A 24,038-nucleotide genomic window follows, 5' to 3' on the forward strand; every position below is an offset into this window, starting at 1 on the left:
AGCACTGTAGTGTAAAGACACGGATTGTGCCGCACACTGATGTCGCCTGCAAGAGCACTATATACAGGGTGCCCCAACTATCATCTGCCAAGATATTAAAAATAAATATATATACAAAGGCCACGTAGCTGGACAGAACTAAAGCAACGTTGCTTGCCGTCGCTTGGAGAGACGAGTTTGTGCATTATTTTGTGCATTCCGCCTATATATATAATGAATCCCAATTAATTAATCAACTTCTCAAATATTATAATTATATGAAAAGTGCCAATGCGAAAATTGTAAGGCAACACGAAGAACTCCCGGTACAGCTTTCTGTTGCCCAATACGTGCTACATAAAGGTGTTTTTCCGAGCGTGAAAGAACACCCGCGAATACACGCAAAGTGGCTCGAGCGGCCAGTCGCGCGGCAGTTTTTTTTCGGGCTTCTTTCACGCTCGGAAAAAGCACTTCTATGTAGCACGCATTGAGCAACAGAAAGCTGTACCGGGAGTTCTTCGTGTTGCCTTACAATTTTCGCATTGGCACTTTTCATCTAATTATAATATTCGAGAAGTTGATTGCTTAATCAAGGCAACTCGCGTAATTAGGCGGAATGCACAAAAATAATCTGAGCCCCTCGAAGCAACGGCAAAGAACGTTATCTCGGTTCTATCCAGCTACGTGGCATCTGCATATTTTTTTAAATATGCAAATCGGGACACCCTGCGTATCTTGCGGCCGACGCTATACGCAGCTTGACACGGACAACAGAAGGCACGTCTGATACACACAGCGCTTGGTACGGCATATCTTATTTTGTTATAGCGCAAGCTTGCAGGCTGTAACACAAGCTTGCAAGCTATAACAGTATAAGATATGCCGTACCAAGCTATACGCAGCTCCGCATCAGACGCGCTCTAGAGGGCAGAGATCGGGTAAATCCGTGCTATTATCTCCGCTTCGTTCGGGATCGAACCACCAGTAGAAAGCGGGCACAAAGACACAGAAGAGTCTTGAAAAAAAAAAACGGGGGGGGGGGGAAGTCATTCGGTTGGACGGCCACAGTACACCGCAAGACACTGCTTAGTGGCCGAAAGTCTGTCGCAACCTTAGATCAACTTATATACGCGCGTACGTGTACGTATACTCGAGCGCCTCCAATTTGCTCCAATCAGACGGACGCGCTTCGTTTGTTCCGCCACGGGCAGGAGCGCGTGCATTAACCATATGCACTCATGCACAGAGGCCGCGTATGTAGGCCCACGGCGAAAGTGAAAAGCCCCGAAAACTCCGAGCAGCACGCAAGGTCGCTACGCTACGAGTCAGCGAAAGCTATCGGACACCAAAGCGTGAAAATTGGGCCAGCGGTGCTCGCCGTGTCAGCTGAGAAAGGAAAAAAACAGAGAAAGGGAAAGAAAAGGGGAGAGAGAAGGAAGACAGGGAAAGAACTAAGAGAGAGAGGGGGGAGAGAGAGGGAAAGAACTAAAAGAAAGAGAGAAAGAAACTAGTAATGAAAGAAGGTTAGATTAAGAAAGAAAGAAAAAAAAGAAAGATAGATAGAAAGAAAGAAAGAAAGGAAGAAAGAAAGAAAGAAAGAAAGAAAGAAAGAAAGAAAGAAAGAAAGAAAGAAAGAAAGAAAGAAAGAAAGAAAGAAAGAAAGAAAGAAGCCCATTGCTATGCGCGCAGCGACCATGCGCGAGAGAGCCCCCCTAATTGCCGCCGAAACCAACTCGGCCATTGCGTATCACCTAAATGCCCGGACGTTCTTTGAGAGCTCTCAAATTATTGTGCGCAGCTACGTATATCCTCGGGCGACGTATTTGTGTACCTCGTCGTGTGTGTAATAAGCACGTGTTTACGCCGTTTCGCGCCGGCAACAGTGTATACCGGCCCCGCGCGCAGCAAACTATAAGGCGGCATCGAACGCTCGTTTCCCTTGCGCAAGATCTCCTCGCGGTTCTCTTTCGTTTCTTTTTTTTTCCCCCGCTTAGTATTCCAGGCGCGCAAGTATATTCCTCGTCGGAAAAACGTTATAGACCACCGCTTATCGTCTAATGCCTGCGACGCAGTGCGGCGCGTATCACAGTATACGCCGTTATACAGTGCAGGGTCGTATACGTTTATCTTTACGATGGTGCGGACAACGACGAAGCCTACTCTTTCAGCGGTAGACAAGCTTCGCTCGAGTTAGCGTTGTGAGAGGCGAATCTCGAAATCTACAAAGTGAAAACTTGAATGAAAGAATGAATGTGTGGTTTTTACGGGCGCAAGGGCCAGGTATGGCCAAAGAGCGCCGAGACAGTGTTAGTGATTTCGCGGTGGAATGATGAGTTCTGTGAAGAAAATGTGACTTGGCTGTAAAAGGGGCCTAAAATAGTCGCTGTAAAGTGCGTAAATCTACGTGCTATAAGATTATGGCGATGTCTAACGACGAGTACTGTGAGCCTTACACTGCAATGCGGGAGAATGATGTGATATAAGAAACATCTAAGATGCAAAAATTAACTGCCTCACCAGAGCCCCTGAAACACAAGGGCCTGGAGGCAGGTGCTATACAGTACAACTATCCCAGCGGCATCCTCTAAAGAGAGGAGGCGCTACGAATGTATGGGACTAATAACATGTAAGACCACATCTCTGAGGAAACCTAGGACTGTGTCTGTATTAAAAAGCGGTTCTGAACCGAGAAACATTGCAGGGTGAAGAGGAATGTGCTGCCGGTATATGCTAAAGGAAAATGTCTCTTTCTCTCAGATTCGGCTTCCCGACACTCCAGGAGGACGTGGGGTACGGTGAAAGTGAGGTCGCGGGATCGAATCCTGGCCACGGCGGCCGCATTTCGATGGGGGCGAAATGCGAAAACACCCGTGTGCTTAGATTTAGGTGCACGTTAAAGAACCCCAGGTGGTCAAAATTTCCGGAGTCCTCCACTACGGCGTGCCTCATAATCAGAAAGTGGTTTTGGCACGTAAAACCCCAAATATTATTATTATTATTAAAGTGAAAACTTGCAGATATATAGACGGCTGATAACGTATAGCGAGGATGGCGGGGTGGACGCGTGGTCGGAACCACCTCCTGTGACAATGATGACCGCAGCGATGATGACGCGGTGTGACCCCCAGGCATAAAAAGTGCGCAAATGGTCCCGAATGCATTGAGAGTGTCGAACCGTTTGTGCTGTCATTCGTCGACGCCATCAGTAACAGCGATAATATTTATTTAGCTGGCGTGGATAACGAAGGTAGGTATGTATTTTAGTCACATTCCGTATACACTTCGGCCCCGTAAATGAAGGGTTCGACGTCCGACCGATGGCTCAAACAGCCGAATCTATAACCCGCTATATATCGCATCTCTTGTAACACGCTCTCTTTTGCTTCGTGCTATTGCAACACCACAGCCGTATATATATATACACTGTCTCAGAATATTATGCAACAATGTTCGCAATAAATCTCCATATCCGTTCAACCGTTAGTTCGTCGCGCCGATTTTGGTTGATGATGACGTAAAACCTCTGTCGCGTGCCATTTGCTTCTGTCAAGCGTTCACTGTGATGTTACATACGGTTTGTGCGCGGCTGCCTAATCAGCACGATTTCCTCTCGCCGTAATTAAAGCTCAGTCAATTTCACGTTAACTGCAGTTCGTCCACATAGATTAATCGCGGCACAGAATTTAATTAGCCCAAAAAGAAATAAGGAAAGAAAGCCCATTCAGTACAGTGCAGTGAAAGCGTTTAAAATGAAACGATGTCGTCGACTCCGCCTCTCAAGACCCCCATCATAGCTGTGTATCTCCGCCGAGAATCGAGAGTAGGTCAACCCATAGACGCCTCGCACATTTTCAAGAGGCCTGTCCCTGGAATTCTTTCCTTTCTTTCTTTTTCATTTTCTTTTTTTCGTTTACCATCGTCCGAGGATGGAGTCTGCACCTACGCCTTCAGTGAGGGTGCGCCCGGAGAGCAGTGATACATCACGGACAGCTGTGCTGCCCGCGGACTTAACGCGGGCGCTCGAACGGGGTCGCATGTACCGTGCTTGCTCGTTTATGACCCGCACAATTTAAAGAGAAAGGTAAATAAACGCATATGGGGGAGCAGGCCCTCGAGAGACAGGCTGTAAAGGGAACCGGCAACTTGTCCAGGTGGCACATCTTAGCGCGAAGCTGGACAGTCCAAATGAAAGGAACATGAAACCGAAAATGTAAAAAGTGCTGACTCACCACTGAAAGTTATTTCGGGAGAACGCAGACTCTGTCAATTCAGGATACACACACACACATACAGAAAGCAAACAAAACAACAACAGCGACGTATGAGACATGGGCTACGTCGTCGGTAGCAATTGGTGTACATGACCTCTGTTCATCCACTACGTTCGGTTGCTTGCCAGGGAACCTTCGGTTTCACATAATCTGGTATATGCCTCCATGTATATTTTTTGTATATTTTGTATATTTTTGTATACATGTATATTTGTTTTCGTTGATTATGCCGTAAAGTAATCGACCGCGGGCTCAGCTCTCTAACCACGCCCTTGTTTGGTTAAAAAAACTTTATCAGCTCAACAGCGGCCGAGAATGTACCTCTGTGGTCCAGAAATACGGGACGCAAAGTAACGCACACGCGTACGCTCGCCCTAACCGGCTCCCGCGCCAAGGGCGCCTCACGAATTCAGGAGGAGCAAACAGAAAGAGGACCTCACTCGCTGAAACGCAGTTCTACTTTCACTGAAACAGGCCGCAGTTCACAGGGTCGTAAAACGTAGGGCTCGAGGCCGGAAGGGTGAATGCCTGCGGTCAGCGAAGGGGGCTGGACTGGGGGGCGAGGTTGAAGGCATATGCGAACCGTTCGTCCGGGACCGTCTCAGAAATGTGGTTAAGCTTCCCTCGCTTCTTAGAAAACGGGGACCTGTGTATGGGACGGCCATTTGCTGCTTACAATGCTAATCCTCGATGTGTTTTGCACACTTGGATAGACGTTAAACAACCCGCTGCTGCGGCTTGTGCTGCGCTGCTAAGCACGAGTTCGTGGTATCAAATCCCGGCCGCGGCGGCCGCATTTCGAAGGGGGCGAAATGCAATAAACGCCCGTGTTCCGTGCATGGGGGGCACGATGAGGATACCTTGGTAGTCAAAATTAATCCGGAGTCCCATACTACGGCGTACCTCATAATCAAATCGTGGTTTTGGCAGGTAAAACCCGACAATTCAATGTAATTAAGAAATTAAACACGTTTTCCGGGTATATATATATGCGCCGTCATTAAAGGGCTAATTTCTGTACAGCGAGAACAGACGCTTTCAGAGCGCGCGCGGGCCTGTGTGTGAGAACTGTGGGCTTGTTACAAAAAAGCAACAAACCAGCCGTGGTTGCTCAGTGGCTATGGTGTTGGTCTGCTGAGCACGAGGTCGCGGGATCGAATCCCGGCCACGGCGGCCGCATTTCGATGGGGGCGAAATGCGAAAACGCCCGTGTATTTAGATTTAGGTGCACGTTAAAGAACCCCAGGTGGTCGAAATTGCCGGAGTCCTCCACTACGGCGTGCCTCATAATCACAATGTGGTTTTGGCACGTAAAACCCCATAATTTAAAGAAGCAACGTAAGGCAAAAAAGAATGTTATTTTTACACTTCGTGTTATTATATGCAGATGTGCACACCCTAAGGAACTTTCTAGAATACTTTGCGTCGAAGAAGTGAAATTAAGAATTTGAGCATCTTTGGATGCCGCTGCGCGATTTTCTTACGGGTATCGTATCGACTTCCGTCGAAAACAGCCCGCGTTTAGCCTTGCTTTCCAAAATGCTGACGATACGGCGATGAGTTGCTGGCCCAAAACTGCACTCCAGGTTACATCGAGTCAAGTTTATTCCAGCGTAACATACAAAGTGCAAATGCTGATGAGCACATAGACAACAAACCATGTATAGCTTCTCTGGCATATCACTTTCATTACACGAAGATCTATCTTTCGCTCGTTAATTCGAACGTGCTATCCCGATCTGTAGGAGATATACAGTCACTGCGTTACGAAATTGTGACGGCCGGATCGCAGATGTCAAATACGATATCACGTATGCAACGGCACACGCTGTGCGGCCATCTGCAAACTCGCCAGGCGCATTATGGGAACCAACGGACCGAGCCCGCGCGTATACGGCACATGGCTTACGCGAGGTCACTCACGACATTTTGCGCGTAAGGTTCCTCGCGCGGACAAAGATCGATCGCGGAAGCGAACGCTCGGCCGAAGGACGCCATATTGATGGCTGAGACGGAGGCGTATAGGGCCACTCCTTCTGCACGACAGCCGTTTCTATACGCTGTTACGAAGGGTAAATATAAGCGCCGGGGAAGGGCACCTTATCAGGGCCATGGCTGTTTCAACTCGAATTAGCGCATTGCCTGCTAATGAGCTGGTCGTTTGGAAGAACAAGTGTGGGTCGCTTTTTTGTTGTTGTTATTGTTACTAAGCAACACGAGTACGTGATGAAAGGTAGAGATGGAAACGTAGGAGAGAGAGAGAGAGAGAGAGAGAGAGAGAGTGGTGTCATCCAGACAAACGTCCGGTTCGCTACTCTACGCAATGGCAAAAGGAGCATGGAGGAACGGAAGGGGTAGGAGGTATAGGAGAGAGCGAGAATTCACACTGCCCTCACCCGCTTCAGCTGCACTTCATAACCGCAAACTTCCCCACAAACTAATCGGCTCCATGCAGAGAGAGAGAGAGAGAGAGAGAGAGAGAGAGAGAGAGGGCGCTGAGAAGCATGGGATGATATAGACCGTTTCATCGGGCGAGGAGGATAGGGCGCGCGGAGAGCCTTTCCTCCTCTCTGGCTTGGGCGATCCGGCGCGGCGCTGCTAGAAAGTATTGCTGTCGCGTGCTGCGGAACGATTTCGAGATGTTTTAGATGGTGCTTTGTGAAATTTACGCCATGTCCGTTCATATAAGGTCGTCAGGGAAGTCTTTCGGTGGATCAGTAACTACAGTAGGCGGAAATATGTCTTGGGGGCGCAAAAACGTGGCGCGTTTTATCAGCCGCGGTGTACGCACATTATCAGTCGCGGTGTGTGTATGTGTTGTGAATTATTTTGCTTATATCGGTTTTAATTCAACAAAGGAAGGCGGTGTCTCTGTATTAGCAGCATGAAATGGTAAATCTGCTCACTATCTGATCGCTTGGCGTAGGGAGTGAAACATAAAGCATAAGAGCGCATGCTCGTGCACGGCCAACCTAAGGCAACCACGAAACACCTAAGCTGCAGGCGCTATAAAATATTTGTGATGCGCCGGCATCGTTCTCGCGCATTTCAAGTCTAGTAGGCTTTAAATTACCATATGTCTACGCTAGCCTTCCTGCATGAGGCCGATGGCGCTGCTCAGCACAGCGATCACTGCGGTTGGTGAACCAGCACGATACATATGTAAGCTTTGCGCTTCGGCATTGCCTTTTTGGCCTGCATACAGCCATAATATATGAGTGGGATCGCATAAAAAGAATGCGATGCCTATTTTTGAGGACAAAATTTCCGTAATACGGGTGAGTGCGTCGTAGAGAACGGAACGCGAACACAACCGAAAAAAAAAATTCGGTTATCATCTCTCAAGAGCAAGAGAAAACGGGCTAACGCCTCAATAGGACGTCGCATAGTCACGCCGCACAACGTTTATAAATATATAACCGCTGATGCCGTGTGCTTGGACCATGCGGTATATAGAACAAAGATATGTGTAATCCAGCACCTACCACTGCTTAGGACGCTCGCGCAGTTCGTAAACAGTCCCTTTGCTGGACAAGCTTTATTCAGACTGCAAGGTATGCTGCTATTACTTGCCAAAACTATTTTAGTCAGGGGCAAAAACCTCATCCATCGAACCAAGTAGTCACGCAATGTAACTTGCAGCGAACAGTTTGAACGCTTGTCATACAAAGTATAACATCACAGCTCCTATCGTAGCAGAACGGTACCCACGCTGTTACGATCGTCGCGTATGTTTCATGGCTCCCAAACCGCAGCTTAGAATTAGAGGATAATACTGCAGTAAGGTCACATTAATGACTAGAACATTCAGAAATACACAATTGATCTCCGAGGATGATAGGCTCAAATAATATGCACGCACACATCGCGCTGCGTGTTCCGTCTACCTCAACGCCAGCAGAAATTCCGGCCATAACGCCTTAAACCACTTCAGCACGTCTCACAAAACCGTTGACCACGTAGGATACGCACGTCATACCAAACAGAGCACACGACCGCGAACACAAACGCCAGAACCGACCGCCGAGCGTATACCTGCCATGCAAAAGACCGCTTTCACCCAAGCCAGTATGGCGCTGCTCATAGGCGGCGCCACTGAGCTCACAATATGGCGGCGCCTACGAAAAAAGAACGCAGAGAGGTTATACCGTGAGGGAAGCGCCCAGGTTGCTACCCTGTCTATACGCTGAGGGAGTGGTGAAGGAAAGATGAAGATAGAAGCTGGGACGTACGAATCACACGCACGAAAGAAACGGCGGCAGTGTTACAGCCCTGTTACAGGGGCACTTTCAACTGCCCTTGAGCAGAACGGCAGTCGAAGTCTATCGTAGTTAGCAGCGTTATCGACACAAGTCACTTGAGCGGAGAAAGACCAATAGCGCCTCCATCGCCTTCTGGTGTGACGACTCTATACGTATACAGGCCACACCATTGCAGGATCCTCTACGGAAGCAGCCGGTCGTCGATAAGCGCTGTAGCACGGAGGCAAGCAAGTGCATCTCTACTCTTTGTAGCAATGGCAAGAGAGAGAGAAGTGGTTCTTGTAGGGATAGGAGGAAAGGCTGGCACTTTCTTCTGCAACCCTTGCGGGAGCACGGCTCAGCGCCAGCAGGGGAAAGGATATGGGAGTGAAGGAGATAGAAGGACGGAGAAAGGTAGAAAGTCGCCATGGCAAGATCATAGAGAGTGTTCGCCACTTTGCCGCTTTTCTCGCTCTCTCAAACGTCACAGACAGCACTGTCGGCCATTGTGGACCCATCAGCAGTCGGTGTGAACGCTGCGTTGACTTCTTCGTAGGCGCTGATGCAGTGGTGGGGGCGTACTCGTGGGAAACGTCTGATCAACGCGTTTGGTCGTGCTGAGCTGCAAAAGATGCGCCAAGCCAACAGTCGGCAAAGAACAGGGGTTTCGTTTCGGGGCAGTCCAGACGGCAGACGTAGTTGGAGGACGAAGAGGAGGGTCCAGACGACGCAGAAGGGTGTTCTGAAAACCCTGCCTCTTAAAAATGGACCGTCTTCCTGCACGTCATCTTCATTGACACCGATATATATATATATATATATATATATATATATATATATATATATATATATATATATATATATATATATATATATATATATAGATAGATAGATAGATAGATAGATAGATAGATAGATAGATAGATAGATAGATAGATAGATAGATAGATAGATATGGAAACATATATTAAACAAAAATAATAACTAAACATACCGAGTAAAATAGATCGAGTGTCTCCACAAGTTATTGTGGAATGCCAGAGCGAACGCTTTGATTGTGCGGCTTTCTGCGCTAACGAAATGTGCGGCCACGCTCCAGTGAACTTCGTTAACGGTGTGACGAACAGTGCACATAAGTGTCGCGGATAGAGCGTAATTGCCGCCACCGTGACCTGCTTCCGTGTGGCTGCCCAGAGGTGGCATGGAGTAAAACACCCGCAGCACTGTTTGTGTTGCATTCGTTTTCGCATTGCTTCCTCGGTTTGGTCGGCATCGCGGACATCGATTAAATAACATAACGAAAGCGTAGACCAGATAGCTGTGCTCAAATTAAACAAAAGTATTCAGAGGAAGTAAACAGAATGCGAAAGACAGGACGTGAAAGACAGAGTGTCCCGAGGAAAAGTCTCTGCGGGGCAGATGTTGAAGCAGTTATGCCATATATACACACCCTGTGGTGTCACCGTCCCCTTCTGCGGAAACTGTTTCGCTGGTGTCCTCGAGCAGTGTTCAATAAGAACAACCTCCAGCTTCAATAATTTACTAAGTGCGGCTTCGGAAACGGCTTCCTGCTCGGATCAGGCGGTGCTCGCTTTTTCTGGCCTTTCTCTTTCTCCGTGTGGATGTTTGTTAGTCTCCCTCTCAGTCACGGCTGGACACGGCCCAGCAAGTTTAAAATTTTAAGCGTCTGTGCGTGCGCGTGTGCGTCTCTCTCTCTCTCAGCGCGTCTGTCAGTGTGTGTGTGGGGGGAGGGGGGGAGAGGCGTTCTTAACGATGCAACATTATACATCAACTCGAGCCCAGATCTTGATCCACACAGTCAAAGTCGATGTCTAACGACCGCGCAGGTGACGCTCGTGTGCGCACACTCAAGTGCAGTAGCCAAAAACGGGGCGTGAGGGCACCGGGCCAAGTGCTCCGACAAAACGATCTGGATGCACATTCCAAGGAAAGGTGCGGTGCGCCCGCCGCCCGCCGTGGCCGAACGACCGATGCCTTCCGCAAGTTGGGGGGGGGGGGGGGGGGGTTATAACGGGGCGGCCGTCCCAGCGGGGCGCCGTCCAGCCCCGCCGCGACGCGTGTTCTACGGCGCGCGCGGCCTTGCTCGATCCCGTTAACCGTTGCATGCAGCGGCAGAGAGAGAGAGAGAGAGAGAGAGAGAGAGGGGAGAGAGAGGGGAGAGAGAGAGACCGCGCCGGCGCTCTCTTGGAAACCGCGCGTTCAAGCGAGCTTGCGTCTCTGCGTATGCGTATCGGCCGCCACCGGACGGTGCACAACCTTGCCGAGGTCGGGCCGGTATGTGCGAGCTAATCGATTCGAGGGCTTCGCCTTTGCCGCACGAATTTCGCCGACCGCGCCGCAATAACGGAAGCAGCAGCAACAGAAGCGCAGCATGCGTGGTTCGGATGGCGAGCGGCGGCTGCCGCCGATTGCGCATGCGTGGAACGTTATAAACGCGCGGTGTCGCAGACGCATGGCCTTATACGGGAGGTATATGCAGTACACGAGTTAGCGCACTGCTTTTTGTCTTTTTTTGTTCTTGTTTGTTTCTTTACTTCCTTGGCTGACCACCTCCATTTACGCTTTCTCTGTGCTCGCAGTCACAAGGGCGCCGGAGTTATCGCCCGAATCTACAAAGAACGCGAGGGCGTGGTCGGCGATAAAAGCGAGAGCGCTTACTAGTTAAGACGGTGGTTAAGTCGGGCGATGTTAAGCAGTTCGCGAGACCTTGCCACGCGAGAAGGCGGTCGGTCAGTCGCAGGCTCGCGGGGAACATATTGACCGCTTTAGAAGATATATGGCTCTCGGTATAGAATGCAGCCACGCGCGGAGATATTGCACAGGCCAAAACCTGCTTTCTTTCATTTTCGTTTTCTTTGAGAGAAACTTATATAGGTGCCGTTATATAGAGACAGCAGAAGTTAGCATAAGCGTGATTTGTCTTTCTATCGCGTAGAGACACCTGGTAAGTATGAAAGTAAGTACGAAAGGAAACATAGGAGTATGGAATGGTACGTACAGACACTTACAAAGTGCGGAGGCACGTGTTGTTGGGCTATAGTCGGTTCATACAAAGGATCGCGCTCTTGATATAGAGGGCTCCAATAATATCTGGAGCCGCCTTTTGCGACATCTTGCAGTGGATGTGCCGGTGTTACGACGGCTTACGCGCAGTATACTCTCTGGCACGCCCAAGGCTGCCTCACTGGTTTACCCGCAATGCTCACCGCACATTAGCGACAGAGTTGACCACAGCGCGTGCGCGACAGTTACGCGGTCATTACGGCGAGGACGTCGTCGCAACGTCGGAACGACTTCGAGTGGTCACGACCGCACGACGGAGTCATCAGTTCGTCTGTGCACTCGTGTACGAAGCGGCGTTGTGAAATGCGACCGCGCAGCTACCGTTACACCCGCTCGCGACGTATACGAAACCGCGGTACACACACATACGCAGACCCACATTCCTTCAGTGCCTTCGGTTCGCGACGCGTTATTAAACGCGTACGAGCTACGTAATAACGTCGTCGTCGCTGTCGAAATCAAAGCGCGCACGTCACGTGATCGAGGGTTCTGGATTGTGGCATCCGCGCTGCATGCAGTGTGGTGGTTCTCTGCGAGTTAAGCAGTTTGTGGGCCTCGATTGCCGCGCACCGAACGGAGGACACGGGGCTTATACACGCGTGCTTTTATATACAGGGCCTATACGAAGCCGATGCAGGCGATCGACGGGCAATCTGTCTCCGGCCAATCGGCTGGCTGCCGATGTCCTCGAGGAAGGCGGGGCACTGCGTGATTACGTGATGGTTACGAAGCGCACGGTAACGATTCAGCGTATGCGTGCAAGCAACAACGCGGTCACGTGTTCCAGTGTTTTTTTTTTTTTTTGGGGGGGGGGGGGATGCCCTGCCAACGGTGAAGTGAGCAGTCGAGATAAGCAAGATAACGTTTAGAGTATTGGTGGAAAACAAAAGCAGGGAAGAGATTGATAGGACCGGATCCGTTACAGCCATAAGTACCTGTGCGAGGTACGCATAGAGGTTTTAAAGGGACACTAAAGTGAAAAGTGATTTCTTCTGCATCAGTAAATCACCGTTCTACAACACCAAAAACACCACTCTTACAACGATAAGACGTTTGGTAAGCCAGAAAAAGCGCAAGAACGAAATACGGGTGGCGACGCCTACTTAAGTTCCCGCACCTGGGGGCTGTGACGTCATGGATTTTGATGGCATCTTCTAGGGCCTACTAATTATACATAGCGGTAGAGATTGACTACATTGTGTTCTAAAGGAACCAAATATTAAACATGCCAAGTTTCGGGAACCTTTATTCAGCCAACGCGGCCCAAATGCGAAAACAAACTTTGGAATCCCTGACGTCACGCTGACGTACCGGCGCTGGTGTTTCGGCGCGAAATTCAAATACTGATACTTGGACCTTCATTTTCTCATCTAATATTCAAACTATTTTCTTGAAATGACTGTCTGCAGGGTTCTCAAACAATGCTTTATTAGTCTAAACTGATTTATTGTTTCCCTTTAGTGTCCCTTTAAGCGAGGGAGAAAACATCAATCATTAGGATGTACAATCATTAGGATGTACACAATATGACAGACTGATTAAGCAGGCATGTAGCGTACCGCAGATAGCTCAAGCAGGCTAGGTGACTATGCTTGTCCACCACTCCGTCTCAAAGGGATGCCAATAAAGCACCATCATTACAATAATCATAATCATCGTGAACGTCATAGAAACCCAGGTGGTCAAAATTAATCTGAAGCTCTTCAGTGCGGCGTCTCTCACAACTCACTGTGTAGTAAACTGTGCAGCTTAACTTAAGTTCGCTTATTGACTAATACGACTACTCCTTATAAGAATGAGGATAGAACTTTGCGAATGCTCGTACTATTTGACTCTTGCCCGTGCATATCACTTTTGTTTTGTTTTTAGTTTTGCTTTGCCCTGCGCAAAGGTGTAGATGGTGCCAGTATAATGGCGCTAACCTCTCTTTGATTTCATATTAATAAAGAAAGAAAAGCAAAAGAAGGAAATCGTTTGGGCCTGCAAAATGCATAACGTATCTACACAGACTTAAAGACAATAAGAACAGATAAAGCGAAGTTTCATTCACTTGAATGAACGCCAAATCTACTGAGAAAAAAAAAGCCATGCATATGTAATGCGAAGCACGTACGGTGGTTGGCAGTGTGTTACAGCTGTATGCCTTGAGCTTTACGTGTTAACTTCAGCTCGTAACAATCGCGACGCGTTTAACCTTCTTGCGCGTGTACGCTTTACACCGAGTCGCTATCCACAACACGGCAACGCGGGCGGTCCCACCGACGGGCGACCCACCCAATTACACCACTCGACCTCACCGCGTGCAGTTCCTAATTGCGTCGTGCACCACCTATCAAAAGCCTTGGCGGCAGCTCTGCAATCTGCATCTCGCTCTGGGAACGCATTGTGGACAAACTTTTCGTTCCCAAGACTTCGTTTTTGTTCCAGCCCTGCCAAGAGGCTTCTGGCCGCTTCTGGCTTACGGAAGGTAACGGGCGCATTATTTGGCAAAGCGTCGCATAGTTCTCAAGCGAATCGTTTTGTCACACGCCCCATTTCGCCACCGTCCTGTCTCCGCCCCGTTCTCTCGTATATGTATACCTACAACGACACGCCTGCATAACTTCATTCTTATATATCTAATTTCTATACGTCCTGGCAATGGGCGCTGGGAACGGGACAGCTACGTTCTATCCAAAACCGTCGTTCCACCTTCATTCTGTTTATGCCTCGCGTACTCGGTATACAAATGGCAGCGGCGCTCTCAGTCTCTATACGCAAGTGCGTCTGGAGGTGCGCATGCCTGCGCTCAGATAAGGAGCAAGGTCTCCCGCGGCGCCGCGGTTGCCGGTCATTTCGGCCATCCGGAGAGACACGCACCGGATCAAGCCTTGATTATAATGACTCCAACCTTGCACGCTCCTGCCCGGCTGGCATGCATGGGGACCAGATTACATGCACAAACACACAAACACAGCTCTCTGCGCGAATAACAGCGAATTAACACCCAAAGTGGAAGCCGCATTATACGGCTCGCCAAAAACCGTCGTCCATGAGCTCTCAACGAGCGTTTCCGCAGTGCAGTTTTCAGCGCGGATATATAATACGCTGCATGCGTGTGTAAACTTGGCACATAATTATGTGACGGAAAGTTAGCGTGTAGTTAATTGTCGTTGTCTCAGAATGCAGCGAGAACGTGCAATCAGAACAAGGAAGTGGGGTATAGTGTATATAAGCGCGCGGCCGTTTGTTCAAAACGTCAATAATAAAATATGGGGTTTATAGACCCTTTTCGCGGCCATCCCGTGGGCGCCGCCATGTTTGATCACGTGGTGACGCGTTCATTGCTTGCCTCGGCTGTCTCCGTTGTCTCCGCGTGTTTACAATGGATGTGCATGCATGACGACCGGCGCGGCTCAGCAAATTGAACTTTGTTTCAACGGGTATCGTGGACGGTGACTGCAGTCACATGTCCAAGATTGTGTCGTTCACCCATGGGCGAACGACACAAAGCTTTGGCCACAGCTTCAAAGGACATGTAAGCGCTTTCCGAGCCCATTGCGTCTTGTACAAACGGCGCGAGCAGCGTATACACTGCTTGTATACTCGAAGCGACGATATAAATGTATTAGAAGCTGTCCAAACTTTCCGCTTATGAATTAAACCAGGATCAGTGGGGCTCTTTTTTTCTTTTTAGCTCTTAGTTCATTGTTTGACAAGCAACACTTTGAAGCAGAGCCTTGTCATGTTTCTGACTCATTAAGGTTCCTCGTTGCGGTTATACTATCTGATTATTTGTTTTCTGCCTATAATAACTCGCAGGTGTGCTCAGTTGCGATATTAGTTCTTGCTGCGCACAATACTTGGAACGCAGATGTTCTGTGTTTTGTGATGGCTTGTAGCAAAGGCGTATTATCGCTAATCCCTCGCTTATTCTGTGGACCCTCACGAAACGTCCAGCAAGAAACATTTGTACGTATAGTCAGTGTGGTCGCCGTCACCCACGCTTCTTCTAATTGATTGAAGTGTGCACCCATCCACTTATTCTTGATACGTTGACAATACAGATCGTGGGCGTAAGTTTGCGCGTGAGTTATGCTGTAAATTAAATGGTGCTACACTCACTTTAGCATTGCGTCACGAGCATGGCGTAATAGTTCTGCGGAAACCCGCACGGTGGAGAGAAGTAATTAATAAAGGGAAAATCAGACACCCACCCAATCGTATCAATTGCGACAATGGCCACCCATACGGGTTTCCATTGAAGCAAATGCTACGATTGGGTGGATGTCTGTGTCTCACTCTTGGTGACGTTGGGGGATTGAAGTCTTTTCTTTGGATGTTAGCGATACAAGGCTGGTGGATGAGCGAATGTTTTTTTTATCCTCGGGGAAAGCCACGTATCGCGAAGGGCCGGAAATACAGGCAGTCCTTACGTAGCAGCGATCCGAACCGTTCATGAAATCGACTGGCCTCAGTGACCGATTGTAGGCGTGACGTGACGGACAACCACTCGTGTTAACACTGGGAGTGCCCCTTCTTCCCTCCCTCTCCTTTCTTTCTTTCCATCCCTTAAACGCCTATCCCCGTGTAGGCAAGGTAACCGGACGCGCGTCTGCATGGTTGTCGCCCCTACTTTTTTTCTTCCTTCTTTTCCTCCTCCTCCTTCTGTTCACACAAGTTCATTCGATTTCGTAATATGCCAGTCACTATTTTGTGGGCAGGGCACATTAGTGATAAGACGTTCGCACAGAGAAACAACAACACAGAGAAAGAAACTATTCGGAAGCGGTCGTCCTGGCCTCCGCGAACACCATACAGTTGGCACCATTACGTGTTTCCTCCTGATCAAGTGTTGCAAGTGTCTCCTCTAAGTGTCTGGGTAAGCGAGATTTTCAATGTTCGAGCCCAACATTTGTATGGCTCAGCCTCGTGCGAGCTGACCACGTCCTCAAACGCCGCACATCACGATCACCGCGAACCCATTATATATACAGTTGCCCTCAATTCTGCCACCGCCTTCGCGTTTCCCGAAGTTGAGTCTATACGCCGGCTGGCATCCTCGCTGCACGGTCAGTTCGCGAGCGGCTAAAACAACCCCTTCGCAAAAGCAAGGCAACGCAGCCCGTCGCAAGTAGCACTTGCACGCGATAGTACGACGCGATAGGGAGAGAGATCGGCTCCGTTCTTGACCGGCGGAAAGAAAGAGATTCGAGATATCGGAGATGCCTTGACGGAACTGCCTCTCAACCCTCGAGCTGCTGCGAACGCATACACTCGATCTGACTAATTCCGTGCAGTACTACAGAGGCTCCCGATGAAGCCGGCTTTAAGGGGAAGCTAAAACATTGTATCGTTTCTATACCGGTAAACAGTAAGAAAACGATCCTTTCGACTGTTGTGTACACGCACTTTATTGTCGCCGTCGTCGCACCTGTTCGTGCCGCTGGAGAAGTGCATACGCTTATGTTGACGAACATCCTTGCAACCGCTACAGATGGTATATATTTAGATGCGGGCCCATTGACGCCGTTCTCTCCTCAGCCTCGCGTAATCGGGAAGTTGTAGAACTGCGTCGTATCGGGAGAAGTGAAGAAAGAACGCCGAACTATTGCATCGATTTCCTGCCGCGATCAGCCATCAAGTCCACGCCCTCGTCCTTTCGGAAAGTGGTCGCAGATGCACGCGCAATGCAAACCCTAAACCCGGCTCGTCGTATACGACAAGAATCTCGCAGAGAAGGGTTCACCCAACGTGACAAAATAGTTTGTTGCGCGCATTTATAGTGGCGCGCGCGCGTGTTTTTCGATCCCGCGCAGTTTACTTACTGCTGAACGGAACTAATATTAGAGCATCGCAGGGTGCGGTTGTGCGGAGGCAGTGTGCGGCATCGAACGGCAGCCACAAAGGCTGTGCTTCAAGTTGCTCCCGCTAGGCGCGGACTGGAAGCCAGGAAGTGAATGCTGTACCCGATGAATGCGAACAGAGAGGCAGTATTAGCCCCGAGAATTAGGAGTGGCGCCCTCTCGCGTGTGACGTCACGGCCAGGACGCCGCTCGCTCCGTCTCGCTCGGCGGCCGCGCGCGCTCGTTCCCTTCGTGTATGCTTGAGGCATGGGTGGCTCGTGCCGCACTTATTGAAGGCTATGTCGGCTTCTTTCTGCTGCCATGCCTGAACCACAGTTCCTTCTCCTAAAGCACGTGAGTCAATAAAATTTGGGGCTTGGATATCGCAAGCTATGTAGCGTTGAACGGGGCTACTGGTTTTACAATGCATATATGCGCCGTGTCTGTCCATAAATCTTGCGTAAAAAATGTCTGCAAATTCAATACGTGAAGCTGTGTACGATGCTTGACTAAACACTTAACATTCCCTTAGAATTTAGCTATGAGAGACATTGCATTTTACATGAAGAAAAATCTTGGTAATTGGCGTCAGCATGTTACCCGTGTTGAAAGACATTGCCCAGCGAAGCTGTCATCATGATTCTTATTACTCTGGTAAGTTGTCCTAGCCAAATATGGCCATTTATTAATACGTAAAAGAAAGAGTTAGGCGCCTATCTTTTATGAAAAAGTTTGCTGCTAGTTTCACCCCTCTCTGAAACAGGTCTCCAAAAAACGAATCGCTCTTGGCTGCTAACACCACGGCGCGTCATGTAGAGTATTTACATAGTTAATTCACAAATACCATAGTAGCAATCACCTGAGAGAAAAGTTCCGTTGTTAAGATCGAGAGCCAATCAATTGCAAGCGATGAAATGTTTCATAGTGGCCCTCAGTAGCCTTTATCGACAATATGGCACACCCATCACGCAACGGTAGCAACCGACTGTCGGTATGGCGAGGCACGCTTTGTTCGTGAAACCGATCAGTTCACTACAATTTCGAATTGAAACCATAAAGCATGTTTTTACAGCTTCAATTGGAATGGCTAAAATATTCTCGAGCTACTACAGCGCAGCTTAGATTGCCCAGAAAAGCAAAATTCAAGCACTTTCCGTCTCACCATGTCTCGATCCAGCGTTGTTTAATTGTGCAAACGGAGAACTATTCGCTTCGTCGGTACATAAAAGAGAACCTCGCCCTACTGCAGGCAAAATAAAGTTTGCTCCAATCCAATCGCAAACATTCATAAAGAAAACACCACAAGACTTGCATATATATTCACTTGATTTTTGGCCTTCCACAGGGGAATTATATCTTCAATATGTCCCATACTACTAATGATTGACGCTTCGACTTCTTTCTGGCTGCAGCATGCGGTCCAACAGGCATATTTCACTAAAAAATTTAGGCCGAGCAGCCTGTGTCAGTTCGCCAAACAAATTCGTCATGTATATTCCTCAAGTAACAAGCACCAGTAAATTTCTCAAGTGAGTTGAACGTGTAGCACAGAAAAGGGAATATATATTGGTACATTCCATTTTGTATTCTGTAAATAGACGTAAGCCTTCATTAGCTTTACTTCAAATTGCCGCCGCTTAAAATAAACACGTGAAGAACCGCCTAGTTTTAAGAAGCAGTCAAAGAAGCAAGTTGTACTTGTAGAACCTAACTGCAGTATTAGTTAAGTCCTCGTGTTACCGCTGAGCGTTTCTGTGAAGAAACGCAAAAATTCGATATTACACCATGAACTACTCGTCGTGAGCAAACCAGTTTTAGCGGATTGTAACTGTTGTAGAAGTCATATATAGCCAGCGTCTGTGATATATGCACCGCTGCAGGTATGGTATCATAACTGGATTCTTATTTTCTATATTTTTGCGGTTGTCGATTGAAAAACCCGCAATGGGCTGGTCTGCGCTCCTTTGGCTGGCACTGTAGCGTTTCCTTTGAGAGCTGCATTGTCTAAGAAATAAGCTCTTTGAATAAATTTCCGCAAATGAAGACGTCGCAAAAATATATTTGAGACGACCGCCATAAGTCTACAAGCAAAGAGAACGAGGGCGCGCAAACGAAAACACCGCCGAAAGCGCCCGGACACCGCCCGAACTGTAGCAGACGACAGGCGCGAGTCCTTGCCCTGACGTCACGCGAGCGGCGCTCGCAGCGCCCCTGTAGTTCGTTCTCGGGGCTAATAGCGTGCGGCTCGCGAAGAATGGGAAGCGGCGAAGCAGTATTGAAAGAACGAATTGATGAGTTCGAGAACTCGAGAAACAGAAAGAACCGCCGGGCTATCGATGCGATCACCTCACCGGGTGGGTGGGTTTGCGTGAATCATTAGTCGTTGACTGCGCTAAAGTATGTGCGCGTGAGAACGGGGACAAATGAAGTCTGCAGAAGGGAAGCTATTATCGCGTAAGAAAGTATAATGCGATGTTTGGGGTGGGAAGAGCGCGATGTTTCAAGCCAGCAATAACCGTTCGATTCTAATTTGTACAGTATAGGAGACGGAGGCCACGCCGTCATATTTCCCTTTTCTCTTTTCCTAATACGATGGTGTACAACGAAAGTGCGCGCACTCCGTCACAGGGCTTTTTTTTTTTTTCGATGCTTGAATAGGTTAGACTTAAACGCTTAGGAAACAAAGTATATTGTATTTTGACGTCGGGACAAGACAGTTTACAGCGAAAGCAGTATCATAGTTTCGGAGGACAAAATATTGAACACGTCACTTCGCTCAAAAGTTACCAGGTGCTTTCTTTCATGAATTCGTGGACTGGTTTGTCCCACATCAATGACCTACGGAAGAAAGTCTCCAGAGCTGCTTGCATGATTTGCACCTTACGTCACTTATTACCGGTGTGGCTAAAAAAAAAGCAAATTTTGTACACAATAACACATTCGCAGCTTCATTATTGTCTTCTTGTATATGGGAGGCCACGACAAAAGCTAACCTAAGCTGCATGCGTCTGTTACAATAAAAGTGCATGTCGTTTGACTGAAGGAGTGTCGTTTCGTTCACATAGAACGCCATTCTTTTAGAAAGCATGAAGTACTAATGAATAATATCAGGTATAAAAAAAAATGCGATGGTTGTATACGACGAAGTGGAAACTACGGCACATAAATTAGCATGCACCAAATTTCGCACTTCCTAAACCAACACCATTCCGTAATCGCGTTAACTGATAAAAGTGCTGCTATTCGTGTCTTTAAATAGAAAACGAAAGCGCATTTATTAGCAATCCAAAACTAACACCACGTCATGTTTACTTCTCCTTCTGTCACACGAATGTCGCATTTGTCTTCGAAATTTGTTGTTTTCTTTGTAGTCCAAAGTTGTGTAAACTGTTAATTTCATTTCCCTCATGTTTTCATATGCAAACCATTTGTACATGTTTTTACGTCTAATCGGTTTACTTCTACTGTCTAGTGATCATTTATTGCTTCTTTCTGACCTCTGTGTAAACATTGTTTTGTTTAAGTGAATGTTGAGATGTGTGCAAGCGGAGAAAGGAGAGTTGGGGGACAGGCGATACGTCAGGCTTTTTGAGCGTTTACAGCAGTCTTATAGGCAACTATGTACTGGCTGACTCAATAAATATGAACGAACGAACGAACGAACGAACGAACGAACGAATGAATGAATGAATGAATGAATGAATGAATGAATGAATGAATGAATGAATGAATGAATGAATGAGTAGCTCTGTAATGACTGATCCAAGCACTCAGTGTCGAGATAAACCAAAAGAGCATAAAAGCAGTGCTCTATACATGGTGTACTGCTGCTGAGGAAACAAAGTAAAACTAAGAACGGCACGATTCTCGATGCTGAGCAAGAGCGCTATATACTTGGTCTCGATCGCGCTCTCAAAGCCAGGAGCTTGTTCTGGCAACCAGTCATATAAAGACAACAGAAGAGCCATTAACCACCGAAGTGGTCTATGTAGACCAGAGAGTTTCCTGCAGAGATTAGCAACAGGGAACTCTGGCGCCCTAGTGCTTAAACGGACATTAAAGAGAAAAATGATTTCTTCTGCATCAGTAAACTAAAAACACCACTCTTACCACAATAAGACGCTTGGTAAGCAAAAAAAAAAAGCTCAAGAACGAAAGACGGGTGGCGACGCCTCCTTGAAGTTCCCGCACCCGGTCGCTGTGACGTCATGCATTTTGATGGCATCTTCTAGGGCCTACTTACACAGCGGTACAGACTAACTACGTTGTGTTCTACAGGTACCAAATATTCATCATTTCAAGTTTCGGGAACCTTTACTCAGCCAATGCGGTCCAAATGCGAAAACATACTTTGGAATTCCTGACGTCACACTGACGTGTCGGCATTGGGGTTTCGGCGCGAAATTCAAATACTGATACTTCGACCTTCATTTTCTCATCTAAAAATGAATCTATTATTTTGAAATGACTGCCTCCATGGTTGTCAAACAATGCTTTACTAGTCTAAACTGATTTGTTGTTTCGCTTTAGTGTCCCTTTAAGGGAGCTGCAAGTATGTGACCGTTCAGCCATCATGCAAATGACGGGCAGTGCATGTGTTTGCCTAAACGTCGTTCTTTCGGCTTCAGATGGCTTTGAGACTTTGCAGACGACAAAATGTTGCGTTATAAGCACAACAATTTGTACTGATTACTTATTGAGCCGCGGATTGCTCTGCTGCGGGTGAAAAACAACGAGTGCTTAGGAAGCGTACAAATATGATAATAAATAACGTCACAACAACGTTCAAAGTCCCACGCACGGAAATTAGACAAATACACGTCGTACCCATCGTTGCCGCGTTAGCTGAACGACCCGCATACCCGCCAGGGTTTCTTCTGGTACTTTCCTTTGTAAGAAACACTGGGAGACGCCCTTGAACGGACTGCAGCGGACCAGCGGGTAAAGTTGGAAAAGAATAGCCCCGTATGGAACCCTGCTCTTGGACAGGTAAAAAAAAAAAAAAGGAGAGAAAAAAAGGGGAGGGGGGAAAGGGAGCGGGCGACGGGCTGAGCCGAGACAGACCTTGGCCCGGATCGGTGCGGCAGTCGGTACGCTCTTTTGTCTTCACCGCGGCCAAACGTATCGGCGGCGGCCACCGGCTATTTGCCTGTCCGCCGTCTGGCTGCTGCCGCTGCTGCTGCTGATTGCGGGTGGGGGCGCGCACAACCGAGGAGAGTCAAAGCTCCCGCATTACGTGGCAGAGTACGGACAGCCTGATGGCGAGAAACTGTCCTGCGATCACGCTTTTAGCGAAGCGCGTGCTTATAGCCTCACTTTGCGGAGGTGTGTGTGTGCGTTACGTGTACAGGTTTCACTAGCGCTGTCCTCTCGCTTTTACTTGCAACTGCGTGACTTTCCTCCTTACTTTTCTTCCTTACATTTCCTTTTTTTTTTAAATTTTACGCTGCTTTCTTTGCAACCGCGCTGTGCTCAGTCGTTATACTGTGCGGTGCTTGTGGAGAACGGAGAATGACGAGGCTCACTTTTCTCGGTCGGCTAGATGAACCGGTTTCAGCTGTCTGCGGATTCTGGCTGAAAGCGGTAATGTCGATGTGCCGTGAAAGCAAACTTAAATAGCTATAGCTCAGAAATATGAACATCATTACTGATGGTATGACTGCAACGAAAGAGTCGACCGATTTTTTTTAAGGAGCCAGCGCCGGTATGCGTCAGAAAGCTGGCTTTTCTTCTTAGTAAGGTCACTTTGTTTGAGAAGAACGTGCGCAAGGATGAACTTTTAGCGCAGGCGGCACGTATACCTATTGCTTGCCTGATGAGTATTGCTTGCCGAGAATTACCGACAGGCCTTGTAAAACGCGGTAAATGACAAAGAAAAGAAAGGCGTAAGAATAAAACCGTTTTAGGCTAGATTGGCACCAGCTGAAGACGTTTTCAACGTACAAAGAGTACTATATATGTTGCAGTAAGCAGTACGTAGAGAGTAGATCAACACGCACACAGACACGTACACAGACGCACACACATGCACAGTAGTAGAGAGAGAGAGAGAGAGAGAGACACGCGCAAGAGGCATTCACACACCCGTACGCGCAAATCACACATGCACACACAAAACAGAGTAGTAGGGTCTGCTCTCAAGCACCCGATCGTTTTCATTCTCCTTTCGCGTACACTCACTTCCTTACGTGGCCTGCCTCATTGGACCCTAATCATTCGAGGTGAACGCCTCACGGAGACGAGGCGGCGCCCGCACGGACGCAAACTGCATGTTGCGCGCATCCGTAACCAGCAACGCTAAAAGCGACCGCTCGCAGCGCACCACCCGGAAGAGTCCCGCGAGACTTGCCGCCGCTCACTCGCGTGTTTTCACGGGTCGCGAGCTTCCGGCGAAGCTCGGCCACAAAACGCGCCCGGCGTTCCCCGCTTCGCTGAGCAATCTAGCGACAGCAGCTCGCCTTTGCGCGACAGGCGGAAGAGATGCACCGTGGAATAAAGAACCAACTGCGCCCCTCCCGAAGATGCTCGCGTGTATATATACACACGCAAATCGTGCGGATTACATAAGCGGCTCGGCGCAAGTCTCGCTCGCATCATTAAACCGCGACGAACCGCGTGTGCGCCCGGCGCGCCCCCTC

At 48.4% G+C, this 24,038-nt stretch overlaps 1 protein-coding gene across 3 annotated transcripts in view; it reads left to right on the plus strand.

The window, feature by feature from the left end:
- LOC135916122 (uncharacterized) overlaps positions 1-24,038 on the plus strand; it is a 122,968-nt gene that overhangs the window by 47,934 nt on the left and 50,996 nt on the right. The window lies entirely within an intron of this gene.

Source organism: Dermacentor albipictus, chromosome 5 (genome assembly GCF_038994185.2).
Source record: "Dermacentor albipictus isolate Rhodes 1998 colony chromosome 5, USDA_Dalb.pri_finalv2, whole genome shotgun sequence".
Classification (NCBI taxonomy): Eukaryota; Metazoa; Arthropoda; class Arachnida; order Ixodida; family Ixodidae; genus Dermacentor; species Dermacentor albipictus.